Raw genomic sequence first — 22,514 nt, forward strand, 5'->3', positions numbered from 1 at the left:
GCCTTATAGGTACAAATAACCTGTGCACCAACGATTATGTCCCATAGTTAGGAAGCTTATCAAACTCCATCTTTACTCTTCTCAGCGTTGTTTTCCTGTTACGCCATGCTGTCCATCCCATAATATTCACACGTCACTACCCCGCGGCGTTACTAATCACCGACCGGGTACCGGGACGAAACCGGAATTTTACTAAATTACCGTTACTTATCGGTAACAAAATTCATGTCTCTTTTCTGGCTATATATAACAGCTGATAAGCTATTCAGTACACACTGTTTACCTGCATTTTCCATGAAATATGAATGACCTTGATGATAACTCCCTTTTACAAAACGGTTCAATGGCATCTGAGTTTCTCTTTCCTCATGTTCCTCATGTTTAATAATTGAACAATTGTACTTGTCAATGTTTTGTAGTGTTCCTGGTGCATTATCATGTTTTTTTGATCTCTAACATTTACTTCTGCAGAAGTTATATGGTCATTGCTGTCATGTGTTGTTAATATTGTTGTCAAATCTTTCTTGTTGATCTCTATATCTGTCTCTGAATTTTCATTACAGTTTAAGGTAACCTTCGTTGCATTATCTCTACATGTTTTTACATTCCTATTTCCTTCTTTTGCAACAGCAGGTCTATCATCTTTTGTATTATTCTCACTTTCAGATATAATAGAACTTTTTCTTGAACACTTCAGTGAAATGTCTTCAAAAGCTTTACGAACTACATGTGTATCTTGTGTGCAAATTTCAGCATGTTCACTTTCTATGTAAGTATCTCCATAATTTGCTCTGTTACTTCCAGCAAATGTTACTACATTTTCTTGTACATCACCAACTGAAACTACTACGTCATAATGTGCTTGGAATTGATGTAGGAGGTAGATAGCTTCCTCTTCCACTGAAGTATTTTTGTCTACTTGAGTAGCAGAAAATTTGTGCCATGAAGCCATATTGTCCTCATATATATAGATATCAGTAGAGAGCAAATCAGCAGCAGCTAAAATCTCTATTTCTGTTGCCCATTTTCCAGCTTTGAACATTTGCTTCTTTTTCTACCCACTCACTTACGGATTTGTATCCTGATCTTAAATGGCTTACATACTTGTTCGAGTTCTTAAGCATATGGTTCACTATTGCACATCGCATTTTTCTGTGGTTACATTCATCACCAAATACACTGAATGATAGAGCACGGAAAAAGCAGTTACCATCTCCTTCAATACACTGTGTTTGTAGTGGTTTTCCAAGTGGCCTAGCATTTGTGGATTCTCTTGGTTTGGTAATGCTGTCATTTATACCAAGGGTATTTGCCAACTTGTTCTGTGTACTTTCAGTTAATACATTAAACGTATAAACCACTGGCCCTGTTTCCCCTTTGTATACCACATCTGATTCAGAAGTTTCCTTATTTCTCTTTAGTTTTCTCTGTTTAACACTTTTACTTCCCTTTGTCATTTTTGCCAAGTTCTTTACAGTAGTAAAACTTAATGAATTCACACTGCTTACATTTTCAAGCTGACTCATTCTATGTTCTATTTTAATTTTCATTTCACTTGATAAGAGTGGCGTTTTCTTTTCTACTTTGATCTTATCCTTACTTTTTTTCTGATCATTTGGTTTTTGGTCATTTTCTACTTCTACAAAGATCATGTGTTTTTCCGGTTTTGATTTCTTATTGTGTATCATGTCTGTAAGGTTGCTTTCAGTTCGCTCATTTGTTTTGTTACTTTGGTTTTTACATCGCGTTTGCTCATCTGGCTTGTTGCAACGATTTTGTTCATTGTCATTTGGATTGTTACAAAGATTTTTCTCATTTGGTTTGTTACAATGGGTTTGTTTATTAGATTCAATAAATGGTCTACTTTGTGGCTCATTTAGCTTGATGTGCATTTCATTACCTGGTTTGTTATGAACTAAATCGGTACTTGTTACACTATCAGGTTCGTTACATATCTTACATGCTACACTGTTTTGTTTATTATATAACTCATTACCTGGTTTGTTGCGTTGTTCAGCACATGGTTCACTGCGTTGTTCAGCACATGGTTTACTGCGTCCTTCAGCAAATGGTTCACTCAGTGGTTCATTACATGGCTTGGTCTGTGGCTCATCACATGACTTGTTGGGTGACTCAGTATATGGTTTAGTTTGTATTTCAGTATATAGTTCGTATATTGTTTCTTGATCTTTTTTAGTTCTATACCAACGTCCCTCTGCACTGAGTTAGTTGGCTGCGCCTGTCCTGCGACACCGAAGGTTAGTGGTGAAGGTACAGTCGGTGCTGTACAAACGCACGGTGGCGAGTCGGACTGCGGTGAGATATCCTTCTGGATATACAGACTACTTCCTTGAGGATGATATAACATCAAGGCATTCAGAGGTTTTCCCGCAGCGAGAGGGGAAGGCTCTCCTAGGCCTGTAGGTGACAACCCGTGGTCACCTACTGATTGGTCACACGAAGATTTACCCCCAAGGGTGGGGGAAGGCTCTCCTAGGCCTGCAGGCACTGACTCCTGGCTATCTGCTGGTGGATCACCACCCTGGTGTCTCACTCTGTTCCTAGCTATGGCAGCCAGTGAGCGCTTGCTCTTTCGTGGCATCTCTGAAAATACAATATTAATAATATTTTGTACATTAATAATTGCTATAAACATTGAGAATTACAAAAAGCATTCAATTATATTTCAGCTTCAATTTTTTCTGGAATCTAATTCTACTGCGTTGCATTATGTATTATAAATACATTTATATGTCATTCCTGCATGCAAGCTTTGCATTACATTCAGAATGCTGTTTGTACATCTGTCACTATCAACATGGTAGTGAACTAACTGTTGTTTGTACATCCATATCTACAGACATGTCTATGTAACTGTTGTTTGTACATCTATATCCACAGACATGTCTATGTAACTGTTGTTTTGTACATCTATATCTACAGACATGTCTATGTAACTGTTGTTTGTACATCTATATCCACAGACATGTCTATGTAACTGTTGTTTTGTACATCTGTCTGTACAGACATGTCTGTGTAACTGTTGTTTTGTAAATCTATATCCACAGACATGTCTATGTAACTGTTGTTTGTACATCCATGTCTATGTAACTGCTGTTTGTACATCTGTCTGTACAGACATGTCTATGTAACTGTTGTTTTGTACATCTATATCTACAGACATGTGTATGTAACTGTTGTTTGTACATCTGTCTGTACAGACATGTCTATGTAACTGTTGTTTGTACATCTGTCTGTACAGACATGTCTGTGTAACTGTTGTTTGTACATCTATATCCACAGACATGTGTATGTAACTGTTGTTTGTACATCTGTCTGTACAGACATGTCTGTGTAACTGTTGTTTATACATCTGTCTGTACAGACATGTCTGTGTAACTGTTGTTTATACATCTATATCCACAGACATGTCTGTGTAACTGTTGTTTGTACATCTGTCTGTACAGACATGTCTATGTAACTGTTGTTTGTACATCTGTATGTACAGACATGTCTGTGTAACTGTTGTTTATACATCTGTCTGTACAGACATTTCTGTGTAACTGTTGTTTGTACATCTGTCTGTACAGACATGTCTATGTAACTGTTGTTTGTACATCTATATCCACAGACATGTCTGTGTAACTGTTGTTTGTACATTTATATCTACCGACATGTCTGTGTAACTGTTGTTTGTACATCTATATCTACCAGCATGGCCATGTAACTGTCAAAAATCCATTATGCATGAAATTTGAGAGAACCCTTCAGATAGTGATAAGTGATATACTTACAATAATGTGTTTACAGACAGACAAACCACAGACGAAAAGTAATTTGATGATGATTGGCTAAAAATACTTGTAACAAATACCATATTCGACCCAATAAGCATCCAGGGCGCTTAAAGCCACACTATATATGTAACTATCAACAAATTAAAGGTCAAGTTAGATTTTACCCCGATATTGTTAGTATTTGTAGATGTACTGGTTGAAATTAAGTTTCTGAATTATTATCGCTTGTCTTGACTTCGATTTAGTCATGTCTCTGCATGATTTACAACAAGATTTTTTCCCCCAACATTCTTCTAAATCACAAAACAAGAGGCCCAGAGGGCCTGTATCGCTCACCTGGTTTGTAATGCCAAGTAATATTCTGGATACAGGTTCATTGTTTATTTTCTGAAGAAATTTGAATATTTACCTCTAATTCCCCTATTGGGCCCCACCATTCCTGCCCCCTGGGGGTCAGAGCCAAAATTTATATAAGCTCTGTTCCCCTTCCCCCAAGGATGTTTGTGGCCAAATTTGGTTACAATCCATGCAGAACTCTATGACTAGTAGCGATTTATAGGATTTACCTTTATTTCCCCTATTGGGCCCCGCCCCTCCTGCCCCCAGGGGGTCAGAGCCAAAATTTATACAAGTTCTGTTCCCCTTCTCCCAAGGATGTTTGTGGCCAAATTTGGTCACAATCCATGCAGAACTCTAGGACAAGTAGCGATTTATAGGATTTACCTTTATTTCCCCTATTGGGCCCGCCCCTCCTGCCCCTGGGGGGTCAGAGCCAAAATTTATACAAGTTCTGTTCCCCTTCCCCAAAGAATGTTTGTGGCTAAATTTGGTTACAATCCATGCAGAATTCTATGACTAGTAGCGATTTATAGGATTTACCTTTATTTCCCCTATTGGGCCCCGCCCCTCCTGCCCCCAGGGGGTCAGAGCCAAAATTTATACAAGTTCTGTTCCCTTCTCCCAAGGATGTTTGTGGCCAAATTTGGTCACAATCCATGTAGAACTCTAGGACAAGTAGCGATTTATAGGATTTACCTTTATTTCCCCTATTGGGCCCCGCCCCTCCTGCCCCCGGGGGGTCAGAGCCAAAATTTATACAAGTTCTGTTCCCCTTCCCCAAAGGATGTTTGTGGCCAAATTTGGTCACAATCCATGCAGAACTCTAGGACAAGTAGCGATTTATAGGATTTACCTTTATTTCCCCTATTGGGCCCCGCCCCTCCTGCCCCCCAGGGCTCAGAGCCAAAATTTATACAAGTTCTGTTTCCCTTCCCCAAGGATGCTTGTGGCCAAATTTGGTTACAATCCATGCAGAACTCTATGACTAGTAGCGATTTATAGGATTTACCTTTATTTCCCCTATTGGGCCCCGCCCCTCCTGCCCCCGGGGGATCAGAGCCAAATTTTATACAAGTTCTGTTCCCCTTCCCAAAAGAATGTTTGTGGCCAAATTTGGTTACAATCCATGAAGAACTCTATGACTAGTAGCGATTTATAGGATTTACCTTTATTTCCTATATTGGGCCCCGCCCCTCCTGCCCCCAGGGGGTTCAGAGCCAAAATTTATACAAGTTCTGTTCCACTTCTCCTAAGGATGTTTGTGGCCAAATTTGTTCACAATCCATGCAGAACTCTAGGACAAGTAGCGATTTATAGGATTTACCTCTATTTCCCCTATTGGGCCCCGCCCCTCCTGCCCCCGGGGGCTCAGAGCCAAAATTTATACAAGTTCTGTTCCCCTTCCCCCAAGGATGCTTGTGGCCAAATTTGGTTACAATCCATGCAGAACTCTATGACTAGTAGCGATTTATAGGATTTACCTTTATTTCCCCTATTGGGCCCCGCCCCTCCTGCCCCCAGGGGCTCAGAGCCAAAATTTATACAAGTTCTGTTCCCCTTCCCCCAAGGATGTTTGTGGCCAAATTTGGTCACAATCCATGCAGAACTCTATGACTAGTAGCGATTTAAAGGAAATGTTGACGGACAGACAGACGGACGGACGGACGACGGACGACGGACGACGGACGCCGCGCCATGGCATAAGCTCACCGGCCCTTCGGGCCAGGTGAGCTAAAAATTAAGACAGATATGGATATTAGGACTTTAAAATAATGAAGCAAATGGACAAGACTTTCATAAAAGTTATTCTAAGAAATAAGCCATTAATCAATCTGCAAAAGAAATCAGTAAGGAAACCAACAAAAATTTTATATTTTGAGTATGAATTTAATTCAAAGTACATGTAAGTGAAATTGGGGCCTTAAAAGAGTCGGAGAGGCACTTATAGAGATGGGGCGCTTATTGGGTCAATTAAGGCATCTGAAATTTTCTCATTCAACCAAGGCTGTTACCTTTCATAATCTTTAAAGCAATCAATTTTCAATTAAAATTGAATATTGATCAAACATTACCAGTAATACAAACCATAATTTCTCCATCAGACCTAAATGCTTACCAACAAACCTGAAATAAGAAACAAAAAGGTATGACATGTTATAAAGATAATTAAATCATGATGGTTTACTGAAAAATGCAAACACAGTTCAAACTATTCAATCTCAATGTAATGTGTTGACTTATAAGTCAGCAACCATTCAACTTTTTCAGCCCTTTTACTTCCTCATCTGTTACCATGAAGGATATGAATCTGTATTACATTAATTGTACATGGTATATAGATCAGCTTGTCATTGAATTCTGTCAGCAATACGGTATACCAATAAACAAACATCTTGAAACAATGTATCAATATCTTATAAACTAGTACCCTGCAGTCAAGAAGGCTCTGAGCGATATGAATAACACAAAACTTGAGTTCCTTTGAGATAGAATGTAATCTTATGATGTGAATTGAATATTAATTATAACAATCAATTAAGCAAGCATATTATCATTTAATTTAGTAATTGGTTCAATATTATACAATGACAGAAGAAATCTTACCAAGAAAGTGAGTCTTGCTCAAACTCTGAATGTGGATATTACCGGTAAGTAATGTCAAAAACTCTGAAACATTAAATTAAGATACAAACATCCACGTCAATCTTTCAAAATTCAAAATTTGTTGAACTTTTTTATTGTAAAAAGGCATTTCATTTTCTTAGAATACTACTACTTACAACAGAAGTTTGTCTGCAAGCATTTTATTTTACTTGTTTTATATTATGTTTGTGTAACTGTTGTTTCTACATCTGTCTGTACAGACATGTCTGTGTAACTGTTGTTTGTACATCTGTCTGTACAGACATGTCTATGTAACTGTTGTTTGTACATCTATATTTAAAGACCTGTCTGTGTAACTGTTGTTTGTACATCTGTCTGTACATACATGTCTATGTAACTGTTGTTTGTACATCTATATCTACAGACATGTCTGTGTAACTGTTGTTTGTACATCTGTCTGTACAGACATGTCTATGTAACTGTTGTTTGTACATCTATATCCACAGACATGTCTGTGTAACTGTTGTTTGTACATTTATATCTACCGACATGTCTGTGTAACTGTTGTTTGTACATCTATATCTACCAGCATGGCCATGTAACTGTCAAAAATCCATTATGCATGAAATTTGAGAGAACCCTTCAGATAGTGATAAGTGATATACTTACAATAATGTGTTTACAGACAGACAAACCACAGACGAAAGGTAATTTGATGATTATTGGCTAAAAATACTTGTAACAAATACCATATTCGACCCAATAAGCATCCAGGGTGCTTAAAGCCACACTATATATGTAACTATCAACAAATTAAAGGTCAAGTTAGATTTTACCCCGATATTGTTAGTATTTGTAGATGTACTAGTTGAAATTAAGCTTCTGAATTATTATCACTTGTCTTGACTTCGATTTAGTCATGTCTCTGCATGATTTACAACAAGATTTTTTTCCCCAACATTCTTCTAAATCACAAAATAATTAAGACAGTTATGGATATTAGGACTTTAAAATAATGAAGCAAATTGACAAGACTTTCATAAAAATTATTCTAAGAAATAAGCCATTAATCAATCTGCAAAAGAAATCAGTAAGGAAACCAACAAAAATTTTATATTTTGAGTATGAATTTAATTCAAAGTAAGTGAAATAGGAGCCTTAAAAAAGTCGGAGAGGCACTTATAGAGATGGGGCGCTTATTGGGTCAATTAAGGCATCTGAAATTTTCTCATTCAACCAAGGCTGTTACCTTTCATAATCTTTAAAGCAATCAATTTTCAATTAAAATTGAATATTGATCAAACATTACCAGTAATACAAACCATAATTTCTCCATCAGACCTAAATGCTTACCAACAAACCTGAAATAAGAAACAAAAAGGTATGACGTGTTATAAAGATAATTAAATCATGATGGTTTACTGAAAAATGCAAACACAGTTCAAACTATTCAATCTCAATGTAATGTGTTGACTTATAAGTCAGCAACCATTCAACTTTTTCAGCCCTTTTACTTCCTCATCTGTTACCATGAAGGATATGAATCTGTATTACATTAATTGTACATGGTATATAGATCAGCTTGTCATTGAATTCTGTGAGCAATACGGTATACCAATAAACAAACATCTTGAAACAATGTATCAATATCTTATAAACTAGTACCCTGCAGTCAAGAAGGCTCTGAGCGATATGAATAACACAAAACTTGAGTTCCTTTGAGATAGAATGTAATCTTATGATGTGAATTGAATATTAATTATAACAATCAATTAAGCAAGCATATTATCATTTAATTTAGTAATTGGTTCAATATTATACAATGACAGAAGAAATCTTACCAAGAAAGTGAGTCTTGCTCAAACTCTGAATGTGGATATTACCGTAAGTAATGTCAAAAACTCTGAAACATTAAATTAAGATACAAACATCCACGTCAATCTTTCAAAATTCAAAATTTGTTGAATTTTTTTTTGTAAATAGGCATTTCATTTTCTTAGAATACTACTACTTACAACAGAAGTTTGTCTATAAATACATAAAACTATACGAAATACTGTAGGGTGTATTTAAATATTCAATAAGTACAGTAGATGATATGTTTTGTTTTTTTATTATCAAAGTCATATAATATTGGCTAGAACAGGTTTTGTCTTGGTGTACATAATTATTAATTTTTTGATAAGTAGTGTGGTTATTCCCCGTGACTAGCTATAGTAACTATGCACAATTTTTACACAAACAGGTAAAATAGTCTTCTCAATTTTTGTCTATAAGCATAAAAAGTGTATCTTGAACAAGTTTCAGTGTACTGTTTGACATTAATTTTCAAAATCCACAAGAATTCAGTGAATAGCCCTAAAATATAGGTTTGGGTTTTATTATTTTAACGTTCTAATGAGCATAAACAGCCAGGGTCATGTAAGGACATGCAAAGTTTGTTGGTGGAGGAAAGCCAGAGTACCCAGAGAAAAACCACGGACGAGCGGCCAGTACCCAGTAACGTAAATATTTTTTCTAAACCTCTGTTCATGCTTTCTGTTCAGATGCAAATTTAAAGAGTACTTGATCAAGTTTCCGCTAACAGAAAAGCAATACCTTAGTCTCACCTTCCTCGAATATAGTCAATGGCAAGATCATACTTGGACAATACGTCAACCTTATTAATTCTTGACCATAAAAAGTGTTTTGTGGCCATTTTGAATCAAGGGTCCATATTTATTATTGATTTGGTATTATTATTTAACATCCTATCAAAAGCCAGCTAGGGCCTTTTAAGGACATGTCACTGTCAGATATGTTGGTGAAGGAAAGCCAGAGTACCCACAGAAAAGCCACCAATCAGCAAAGCAGTCGGTACTTGGCAACTGCTCCACATGGGATTCGAACTCGAGTGAAACGGTTTAATCGCAATGCAGTTGAACGGCGGAATATTTCCTTCCGTTCAATACACAGTAATGTTGTTGGAATTACAATACATCCTATACAGAAAAAGCTAACCAAAGCTCATGAGAAGCACATGAGCTTCACATAAGAATGATGTTAGAATCCTATGCAAATTAGGTGAGCGAAGTAATGATTATGCAAACCATTAAAAAAATGTCTGCAAGCATTTTATTTTACTTGTTTTATATCACTTACCTACATTTAAAATATCAAATTCACAGCAAGACATTATTTTTTTCACATACATGTATAAATATTATATGGCCTTTTCGAAGAAAAAAATTATATGGCAAGCCTACAAATTATGAATTTGACATCTTATGAGTGGTAAAGTAGATATTCAGAATGGTTGTTATGTTTCTTTTGGACAAAACAAAGATATCATTTATGCATGTATACAATTAAAATAATTGGAAACCTACAACAAAGTATAGAAAATTGAGTGAACGTATGAGGCACTGCTCCACAAGCACACATGGGGTCCATTTCGTACCCGGCCGAAAGGTATTGTAGTCCGGGTATGTATATTGCGATTTCGTATTTTAGATATTTTATGCATTGATACCAGTATAGTGTGTGCCACAGAAGCTACGTGATAATTTGGCTAGGCGATTGGGTGCCGTAGCTCGTGAACAAGCATGCATGTATATACTGAAACACATTTCAGAATGATTTAGATGATAGTAAAACTTTACTTAAGTATAAAAATTGGAACATTTTCAACTTACCATTATGTACCTAAAACCAAATACTCTTTTTACACAATCTATTTGTGATGAAATAATGATCGATGCTTTGACAAGGTAACAGTTACAAACTGAAGGGAAGTACAGTTGACTGACTAATAATCGAACAATTTGGACCCATAATTCCGGAATTAACAAAAACGCATATACAGTCACTCAAATTGATTGAGATGAATTTCCATCATCACAAATTAGCAGTAAAATACCATACCGACACATGTATAAGTCTTACTATAAGGAATGTTGTAGAGTAGCGGGGAGAAGCAACATACATGCATGTCAATGATTATGAAAACATACCAGTCAGTGATTTTTTTTTAGGTACATTTGGGGTCGAATAAATGCCCCTTCCTCTAGAGAAATTTTGCTGTATTTTCCCAATTTCATGTAAATATTTTCCCAGATAAAGAAAAACTCCTGTGATGGAACCAAATATTGTTAGCCGTACGGGCGAGAGCAGTGACCCCGGACTTATAATTACTGGTCCGCCACAGCGAACATGCTAGAAGTTGACCGTATCACTATGTAAACCTGCTAACAGTAATTTAGTAAACGTGTACTACAGTGTATGGAAGCGTCAAGAAAAGGGGGCAACAGGCCTGGGCAGAACGTCAGGTTATCGGGGCATGGAGTCAGGTAGAGGCCTAAAAAGAGCATGGCGCGATGCCATGTTAATCGGGGCCACAGGTAACCCACAGATGTGGGGAATACTAGCCTACTATACTAGTACTATGAATCCATAAAATACTAACCAAAAATGGAGCTATCCTTTTCCAATATAATTTCGGATCTTGAGAAAGGCAAATTAGAAAGAACGTCTCAGTGTAGGCTAGTAGGCCACTCAATTATGTTTTGCAAAAATGGCGCTGTACGCAACTATGTTTTGCAAATGTGCAAAAAAATCGGATCACCTTAAGATTTTCTGCAAAACTAGTGGAGTTCCAGATGGGGTGCTGGAATTATTATCAGAGTTGCTTCCCTTTGTACATTATAATGCCTACTTACGATAATCTATTTGCTAAGTTTAAGGCGATTTAGTTACGATAAGGCAAGATTTTGTAATATTGAACCCATAGTTCCAAAATGCGCGGTGTGCGATAAACTGTATCGCAGATCGCACAGTTGCTTGGGCGCGCGCTTTTAAATACATGTAGGTAACGTCATGTAACCCAGATTGGCACACATTTTTCTTATTTTTATGCATCTATTTGTCAGATTGTAAAATAATTCCATTTTTTTTGTACCAATCTTACAAATAGAGCCTATCATCTTTCTGTTGGTCTATGTTTGGAATTCTTCCTGCACGTGTGTCCATAAATAGCATCCTTGGATACATGTCTGGAACGCACCTGATATCAACCAGGTGCGGGTACCTAAATTGGCACACCCAGGTAAAAACTGTGAGCATAGAGAAATATCGGGATATTTCAAATATAATTTGACTTATATTGAAACTACAATACAAAAAACAACAATTATTGCCATTGAAAACTTTTCTCAATATTTATTTTTAGAATGATTTACGTCAAAATTAATGTAGTCAATACGCAGGTAAAATTTCATCTTTATGGTTATCAATTGCTTTTCTTACATGATTTTTACGACAATATCCATGCATATTTTGCCTTTTTAAGCAACATATAAATGGCATAAGGGAAGTAACTCTTGGATTTTTAAGTGCTATTCGAGCGCACCTTTCTTTCATTTCGCATGCGCACATTATCGCAAATGAAAATTTCCATACATGTATGTACTAGAAAATCGACATTTACTGAGGATAAAACAGCTCTGAACTATGAAACTACCAAATAACTGACAACTAAATTCATTAAATTTGTGTTCTAGACATATAATATACCATTTTTAGTTCCCACTTTTTATAATAGACTTTTAAGCGAAAAGAGGAAAACTAGAGTCATTGCACGGGGCAATATTTACCGTAACACTTGACTTCAGGTATTTTCTCAAGTTTATGGCTGTACAAAATTCCTCCTAGCTATGGTCATGTAGAAATATCACCATTAAAATATTTCATGATGATCAGGGAATAATTATAGCAAATTTCCAAAGTGAATTAAAACGGAAAAATTATTATCAAAAAGTGTGCCATTTTGGGTACGATCACCGTAAACACACAGGGGTCCAACTCAATGAAAATGGATGTTGTCATACATTTGTTTGTATTTGATGGATGAACTGATGAGTATACATGATATGTGATTTTTTTTCCAGAAAATACGATATTTGAAAATATTTTAAAAAAGATTTTTAATAATTTTTCATATCTCGTATTTTCTGGGGAAAAAAAATACATGACTGTCATGTGTACTCATCAGTCCGTCCACCAAATACAAAAACTGTATGACAACATCCATTTTCATTGAGTTGGACCCCTGTGCGTAAACAACGTTATTTATAAAAGTTACAGTTTTTGTCACTCACATCTCAACATCACCGTGGCACACCGGGTACGGATATTGCACCATGATTTGCTGTGGGGAGGCAGCATCATCTTAAATTTCCATTTAAAACAAAATACTTTTCTCTAGCTTTTTCCTTATTTTTTGTGTGGTGATGTTGTGTATGTAGTTGTATTAATGTGATGAGAAGCATTGTGTGGCCAAAGGGGAGATAATTTTAACTTTAATTGTACGAGTAATTCCCCTTGGTCTTCATATAAGAAAAGGAGAATGAACGTGGACTTGGAACCAGATGTGTTCTTGTGTTGTGAAGAATCAAGATAGGTACATGTAGAGCATCTTCTCAAGGTCCAGATAGAGCCATAAACGTATATACAGTACATATACTGTATTCTCATTTAGCGGAATCAAATCTCTTAATAGATGGAAGGGAAAAAAAGCAATTAAAGAAATCATTTGTTCGATAACATTACTTATATCATTACATAAGTGGAAATCCCGTGTTTTGATCGCGATCAAATCTAGTTAGGGATTTCCATTGAGGATGGAAATCCCTATTGTTATTGTTCTGTTTTTTCTTCTTTTTTTCTTATTTCCACAAATCTTGTTCGCAGGATATCTCAGGAACGGAATAAGGTACGACGCTCAACTTTGGACACGTTATGAATGTACATAAGATCTTGAAATGTACGTTCGATATTTTACAAAAATGTTCAAGGTCAAGGTCATAGACGTAAAAAACAATTTTTTAGAACGAAGTTTAAGCGCTCATAACTTCATTACCGTACGGTGTACATCGTTCTCGTTTTGTTATTCAGATAGATCTTGACATTGCGCGTGCTTTTCCCATGCCATGTTATCAGAGATTATGTCAAGGTCAAGAGTTCGCTACGGGGTCAAACAAAGGTCAAAAACGAAATTCACCACAGAAAAGTTTTGAAAGTTGGATATGAAAGGGCATGCCCTCAGAAATATATAATGACAAGTTTTAAGGTCATGTGATCCAAAATGGCGGAGATATAGGCCTTTGAAAAAAGGCTATTTTGGCGTTTTCCCGCCAAAATTTTTTAAGGTTTCAGCGCCTTTAATACTTAACACACATGCTTGATTTTTTGTATAGACATAGCATGGACGAATGTCTACAGAACTTATGCTGTTTTATTGACCTTGACATTCATTCAAGGTCACAGGGTTCAAAAAGCTTTAAATCTTTAAACGACATCTTCGTAATAAATAAGAGGTGTAGAGCGCTGAAATTTGGGACGTTATGTACGTACATGAGTTCTTAAAATGTACTCTCGATTTTGGAGGATAACGTTCAAGGTCAAGGTCACAGACGTAAAAACACTGCTTTTTTCGAACAAACTTTAAACGCTCATAATTTCATAACCGTACGCTACACAACATGTACGTTTCATTCTCCATGTAGATCACGATAATTCACATTTTTTTTCTCATTACATGTTATCAGAAATTATGTCAAGGTCACGAGTTCACTAGGGGGTCAAATGAGGTCAAACAAAGGTCAAAAATGAACTTTACCATAGAAATGTTTCGAAGGGCGCATATGAAAGAGCATGTTCTCAGGCACATAAAATGACCAAATTCAAGGTCATATGATCCAAAATGGCGGAGATATAGGACATCAAAAATCGAAATTTTAGTTTATATTTGCCCCTGCCCGAGACGTTTCAGCGCCTTAATACCTGTATGTACGGTGTTGATTTTTCATACGGCTGTTGTATGAACTTTTGTCTTCAAAAGTTATGGGTTTTAAAGGGATTATATAGAAAAATGGCGGAAATATAGCTCTCCAAATATGGCAATTTGTTCTATTTCCTTATTTTTCAACGTAATTTGTGTGCTCGTAGCGCCTTCATAATTTAATGTAGGGTGTTGATTTTTTGTAAATGTAGACTTTAACATATTATCTGTATCGGGTTTCAATTTCAAAGACAAAGCACTGAAAATGGCGGAAATGTAGCCCTCCGAATATGGCGTTTCGTTCATTTTTTTAAAGTAAATTTTACCGTTATTTATGAATTTTCAAAGAAAATTGTTTTGAATTAGATGTGAAAGAGCATACTCTAAGACACATAAAATGACCAAATTCAAGGTCATATGATCAAAATGGCGGAGATATAGGACATCAAAAATCGAAATTTTAGTTTATATTTGCCCCTGCCCGAGACGTTTCAGCGCCTTAATACCTGTATGTACAGTGTTGATTTTTCATACCTATGTTGTATAACTTTTGTCTTCAAAAGTTATTTATTTTTAAGGGGTTATATAGAAAAATGGCGGAAATATAGCTCTCCAAATATGGCAATTTTGTTTCTTTTTCTTATTTTTGTCCGTTATTTGTGAGCTCGTAGGGCCTTTATCATCTCATTTAGAGTGTTGATTTTTTGTAAATGTAAGCTTTAGCCTATTGTCTGTACAGGTTTTTAATTTCAAAGACATGAATTTGAAAATGGCGGAAATATAGACCTCCGAATATGGCGTTTCGTTCATTTTTTAACGTAAATTTTAGGGTAATTCATGAAAATTCAAAGGTGAAATGTTTTGAATTGGATGTGAAAGATCATGATTTCAGACACATAAAATGACCAAGTTCAAGGTCATAAGATTCAAAATGGCGGAGATATAGGACATCGAAAATCGAAATTTTAGTTTTTATTTGTCCTTGCACGAGACGTTTCAGCGCCTTTAAACCTGTATGTACAGTGTTGATTTTTCATACCTGTGTTGTATGAACTTTTGTCTTCAAAAGTTATTTATTTTTTAAGGGGTTATATAGAAAAATGGCGGAAATATAGCTCTCCAAATATGGCAATTTGTTTCATTTTCTTATTTTTTCCGTTATTTGTGAGCTCGTAGGGCCTTTATCATCTCATGTTGAGTGTTGAATTTTTGTAAATGTAAGCTTTAGCCTATTGTCTGTACAGGTTTTTAATTTCAAAGACATGAATTTGAAAATGGCGGAAATATAGACCTCCGAATATGGCGTTTCGTTCATTTTTTAACGTAAATTTTAGGGTAATTCATGAAAATTCAAAGGTGAAATGTTTTGAATTGGATGTGAAAGATCATGCTTTCAGACACATAAAATGACCAATTTCAATGTCATATGATTCAAAATGGCGGAGGTATAGAACTTTCAGCGATTTTGAGTTGTGATTACATGATGTGGCATGTGGCCAAAGGGAGATAATCGGTATCTAATACTAAAACTCTAATCGTACGTGTTATTCCGCATTGGTCCAAGATCTTCATAAGATAAGGAGAATTTTTGCACTTTTAAAAAACCTGAAATTCTAATGTTTTTACCTATTCATTATCAAAATTGATATTTTGAACCTAAATCTCAATCTGAATTTCCAAATTTATATCACGGTTATCAAGGAATAGTTACCTGTCAGAATACATTTTTGATTTTGAAATTCAGAATCAAACAATCCAATCAGCAGCCGGGTTAAAATTTTGTCCTGGGCTTAACCTTCTATATACACGGGCCGTTTCGAAGGTCTTTTTTCATTTAGTTTTGAATACTTTTCGAGATGTTTAAGTTCTACATGTACACGTATATATGAACAATGTACACGTGTTTGCGTAAATGCACGTACATGTGTAGCTACACCGCATACATGGGAGGCCGTCCTTACGTGACCCTAGCTGTTAATAGGACGTACATTTGAACAAAAACAAACAACAAAAGTAATGCACAAACCCAATAACTGAGAGGTTTAAAAACCTTTTATGTGTGTGGCAGAGCTGTCACCTGTGACACCGGATGTTCAAAACACAACCGGTTCAATTTGAGAAACTACCCGGCCGTTTTGAGATCACAGAACCTATAGAGGACCGTGTTAACGTTTGCTACTATTCAGGTTAAATGAAGTTATCAAAATTCTTTACAAATGTTACATCTACATGTATTGCCCGACCCACACATTAACCATTAACTGATGTACCTTGAGTATATCCAATCAGCAGGCTCCTATATATTCACCTCTCTGTAATAGGAGCGAGACGGGCCCAGTTTGTTAATAACTACAAACTACACCCGGCTCACTACCTGTGTGTTTCAACCCAGGTTCGTAGGGTTTTGCTTGATTTTTGCCGGTGAAGGAAAACGAGACAAATACTTTTAACACGTAACAATATTTATTTATAATGACATATTACACGATATTTTACGCAAGACGTAGGGCCCAACAACGACGAGACTAACACATATATTTACAATATATCCCCCGTCAACCCCTCCATGCCCCACTTACAACCCTACCACCCTATACCTTCCTTCTTCCTATTACCCACCTCTATTTAAAACCTATTAGGTTCAGGAACTCAATCCTTCAGTACACCGCAATGAAATGGATAGAACACCCATATATATACCCGACTATAACAATACATGCACGATCGACCAATACGAAGACGGAACACAACACAGGCGCTCGATACAATGACATATTGTGCACAACAGCTCTACGTGTACAAGATACACCAAGTGGCCAAAGGGAGATAATCCATATCTAATACTAAAACTCTAATCGTACGTGTTATTCCGCATTGGTCCAAGATCTTCATAAGAAAAGGAGAATTTTTGCACTTTTAAAAAACCTGAAATTCTAATGTTTTTACCTATTCATTATCAAAATTGATATTTTGAACCTAAATCTCAATCTGAATTTCCAAATTCATATCATGGTTATCTAGGAATAATTACCTGTCAGAAAACATTTTTAATTTTGAAATTCATAATTAGCCAGCCAATCAGCGGCCGGGTTAAAATTCTGTCCTGGGCTCAATCTTCGTTACACACGGGCCGTTTCGGAGGTCTTTTTTTTTTCATTTGGCTGGTTATTACCTATACCCAACTTGAATACTTTAATTTCGAGATGTTTTAAGTTCTGCATGAACAATGTACACAATCGCCATGTTTGCGTTAATACACGTACATGTACATGTGTAGCTACACCGCGTGTATGGGAGACCGTCCTTACGTGAACCTAACTATTAATAGGATGTACATTTAATCAAAGAAAGATAATGCACAAACCCTATAACTGACAGTTTCAAAACCTTTTATGTGTGTGGCAGAGCTGTCACATGTGACACCGGCTGTTTAAGCAAAACCGGTGCTATGTTGGGGAAATACACGGCAGTTTTGCAACCACAGAACCAAACAAATTCACATCAAAACTCTTTACAAATTTTACATCTACATCTATTGCCCTACCCACACATTAACCATTAACTAATGTACCCTAAATATATCCAATCAGCAGGCTCCGATATATTCACCTCTCTATGAAATCTTGTGCCCAAAAGGGGATTCCCCTAAATCTGGTTTTCGGTTGGACCAGACTACTTTCGTAAGAAACGCTTTCTGATTAATATTGAGTGAGATCGTCCGTTCGTTCAAACCAATCGTCTGTTCGCTAACATTACTTATATCATTACATAGGTGGAAATCCCGTGTTTTGATCGCGATCAAATCTAGTTTCTTCTTATTATTAGGGATTTCCATTTAGGATGGAAATCCCTATTGTTATTGTTCTGTTTTTTCTTCTTATTATTTTTCTTTCTTTTTCTTATTTCCACAAATCTTGTTCCCAGGATATCTCTAGAACAAAATAAGGTACGACGCTCAACTTTGGACACGTTATGAATGTACATATGATCTTGAAATGTACGTTCGATATTTTACAAAAATGTTCAAGGTCAAGGTCACAGACGTAAAAAACAATTTTTTGGAACGAAGTTTAAACGCTCATAGCTTCATTACCGTACGGTGTACATCATTCACGTTTTGTTATTCAGATAGATCTTGACATTGCGCGTGCTTTTCCCATGCCATTTTATCAGAGATTATGTCAAGGTCAAGAGTTCGCTACGGGGTCAAACAAAGGTCAAAAACGAAATTCACCACAGAAAAGTTTTGAAAGTTGGATATGAAAGGGCATGCCCTCAGAAATATATAATGACAAGTTTTAAGGTCATGTGATCCAAAATGGCGGAGATATAGGCCTTTGAAAAAAGGCTATTTTGGCGTTTTCCCGCCAAATTTTTTTAAGGTTTCAGCGCCTTTAATACTTAACACACATGCTTGATTTTTTGTATAGACATAGCATGGACGAATGTCTACAGAACTTATATACTGTTTTATTGACCTTGACATTCATTCAAGGTCACAGGGTTCAAAAAGCTTTAAATCTTTAAACGACATCTTCGTAATAAATAAGAGGTGTAGAGCGCTGAAATTTGGAGACGTTATGTACGTACATGAGTTCTTAAAATGTACTCTCGAGTTTGGAGGATAACGTTCAAGGTCAAGGTCACAGACGTAAAACACTGCTTTTTTCGAACAAACTTTAAACGCTCATAATTTCATAACCGTACGCTACACAACATGTACGTTTCATTCTCCATGTAGATCACGATAATTCACATTTTTTTTTCTCATTACATGTTATCAGAAATTATGTCAAGGTCACGAGTTCACTAGGGGGTCAAATGAGGTCAAACAAAGGTCAAAAATGAACTTTACCATAGAAATGTTTCGAAGGGCGCATATGAAAGAGCATGTTCTCAGGCACATAAAATGACCAAATTCAAGGTCATATGATCCAAAATGGCGGAGATATAGGACATCAAAAATCGAAATTTTAGTTTATATTTGCCCCTGCCCGAGACGTTTCAGCGCCTTAATACCTGTATGTACGGTGTTGATTTTTCATACGGCTGTTGTATGAACTTTTGTCTTCAAAAGTTATGGGTTTTAAAGGGATTATATAGAAAAATGGCGGAAATATAGCTCTCCAAATATGGCAATTTGTTCTATTTCCTTATTTTTCAACGTAATTTGTGTGCTCGTAGCGCCTTCATAATTTAATGTAGGGTGTTGATTTTTTGTAAATGTAGACTTTAACATATTATCTGTATCGGGTTTCAATTTCAAAGACAAAGCACCGAAAATGGCGGAAATGTAGCCCTCCGAATATGGCGTTTCGTTCATTTTTTTTAGTAAATTTTACCGTTATTTATGAATTTTCAAAGAAAATTGTTTTGAATTAGATGTGAAAGAGCATGCTCTAAGACACATAAAATGACCAATTTCAAGGTCATAAGATTCAAAATGGCGGAGATATAGGACATCAAAAATCGAAATTTTAGTTTATATTTGTCCCTGCGCGAGACGTTTCAGCGCCTTTAAACCTGTATGCATGTAGTAGGGTCATATTTTGTGTGAATTTATGTAATAAATAAAAGTGGTATAAAAGTGTATTTGAAAGATGTTTCAATATTTGCAAATATATAATTTGCAGTGAATAACAATATTAGTATGTATCTATGCCGTGCCGTGTTTTACTCGCGTGCGTAATATATCGTATATATTCGCGAGCGCTGCGTTTGTCTATATGTGTATGTACGTACAGTATATGTTTGTGTACCCGTTAGTAGTGTTCACTGACGGACTTTTATGACGGACAGGACATGTGACTGTTACGGACATTGACGAAGTTGTCAAATACTTTTAACACGTATAGAGGACCGTGTTAACGTTTGCTACTATTCAGGTTAAATGAAGTTATCAAAATTCTTTACAAATTTTACATCTACATGTATTGCCCGACCCACACATTAACCATTAACTGATGTACCTTGAGTATATCCAATCAGCATGCTCCTATATATTCACCTCTCTGTAATAGGAGCGAGACGGGCCCAGTTTGTTAATAACTACAAACTCCACCCGGCTCCCTACCTGTGTGTTTCAACCCAGGTTCGTAGGGTTTTGCTTGATTTTTGCCGGTGAAGGAAAACGAGACAAATACTTTTAACACGTAACAATATTCATTTATAATGACATATTACACGATTTTTTACACAAGACGTAGGGCCCAACAACGACGAGACTAACACATATATTTACAATATATCCCCCGTCAACCCCTCCATGCCCCACTTACAACCCTACCACCCTATACCTATAAACATGCTCCCTTCCTGCTTCCTATTACCCACCTCTATTTAAAACCTATTAGGTTCAGGAACTCAATCCTTCAGTACACCGCAATGAAATGGATAGAACACCCATATATATACCCGACTATAACAATACAGGCACGATCGACCAATACGAAGACGGAACACAACACAGGCGCTCGATACAATGACATATTGTGCACGACAGCTCTACGTGTACAAGATACACACGCACTCTTACAGCTAGCACAGGACCACGACACCATATATATTCCCATAAAGCACAAACTATTTACAAGCCCTGCTACATCTCTATGAAATCTTCTGCCCAAAGGGGGATTCCCCTTAATCTGTTTTTCTGTTGGACCAAACTACTTTCGTAAGAAACGCTTTCTGATTAATATTGAGTGAGATCGTCCGTTCGTTCAAGCAATCGTCCGTTCGCTAACATTACTTATATCATTACATAGGTGGAAATCCCGTGTTTTGATCGCGATCAAATCTAGTTTTTCTTTTTTTTTCTTATTTCCACAAATCTTGTTCCCAGGATATCTCAGGAACGGAATAAGGTACGACGGTCAACTTTGGACACGTTATGAATATACATAAGATCTTGAAATGTACGTTCGATTTTTTACAAAAATGTTCAAGGTCAAGGTCATAGACGTAAAAAACAATTTTTTGGAACGAAGTTTAAGCGCTCATAACTTCATTACCGTACGGTGTACATCGTTCACGTTTTGTTATTCAGATAGATCTTGACATTGCGCGTGCTTTTCCCATGCCATGTTATCAGAGATTATGTCAAGGTCAAGAGTTCGCTACGGGGTCAAACAAAGGTCAAAAACGAAATTTACCACAGAAAAATTTTGAAAGTTGAATATGAAAGGTCATGCCCTCAGAAATATATAATGACAAGTTTTAAGGTCATGAGATCCAAAATGGCGGAGATATAGGCCTTTGAAAAAAGGCTATTTTGGCGTTTTCCCGCCAAAAATATTAAAGGTTTCAGCGCCTTTAATACTTAACATACATGCTTGATTTTTTGTATAGACATAGCATGGACGAATGTCTACAGAACTTATGCCTTTTTATTGACCTTGACATTCATTCAAGGTCACAGGGTTCAAAAAGCTTTAAATCTTTAAACGACTTCTTCTTTATAAATAAGAGGTGTAGAGCGCTGTAATTTGGACACGTTATGTACGTACATGAGTTCTTAAAATGTACTCTCGATTTTGGAGGATAACGTTCAAGGTCAAGGTCACAGACGTAAAAAACTGCTTTTTTCGAACGAACTTTAAACGCTCATAATTTCATAACCGTACGCTACACAACATGTACGTTTCATTCTCCATGTAGATCACGATAATTCACGTTTTTTTTCTCATTACATGTTATATCAGAAATTATGTCAAGGTCACGAGTTCACTAGGGGGTCAAATGAGGTCAAACAACGGTCAAAAATGAACTTTACCATAGAAATGTTTCGAAGGGCGCATATGAAAGAGCATGTTCTCAGGCACATAAAATGACCAAATTCAAGGTCATATGATCCAAAATGGCGGAGATATAGGACATCAAAAATCGAAATTTTAGTTTATATTTGCCCCTGCCCGAGACGTTTCAGCGCCTTAATACCTGTATGTACGGTGTTGATTTTT

The 22,514-nt window shown here is 36.3% G+C and overlaps 1 long non-coding RNA gene across 1 annotated transcript; it reads right to left on the minus strand.

Moving 5' to 3' along the window:
- Positions 1-2,350: 2,350 nt before the first annotated feature.
- On the minus strand, positions 2,351-10,701 carry LOC138305959 (uncharacterized). The gene is made up of 4 exons (XR_011205744.1): positions 10,415-10,701; positions 8,582-8,643; positions 6,741-8,101; positions 2,351-6,260 (listed from the first exon to the last, which is right to left on the minus strand). It is a non-coding gene; the product is annotated as an uncharacterized lncRNA (long non-coding RNA).
- Positions 10,702-22,514: the final 11,813 nt, after the last annotated feature.

Source organism: Argopecten irradians, chromosome 13 (assembly GCF_041381155.1).
Source record: "Argopecten irradians isolate NY chromosome 13, Ai_NY, whole genome shotgun sequence".
In the NCBI taxonomy this organism is placed as follows: domain Eukaryota; kingdom Metazoa; phylum Mollusca; class Bivalvia; order Pectinida; family Pectinidae; genus Argopecten; species Argopecten irradians.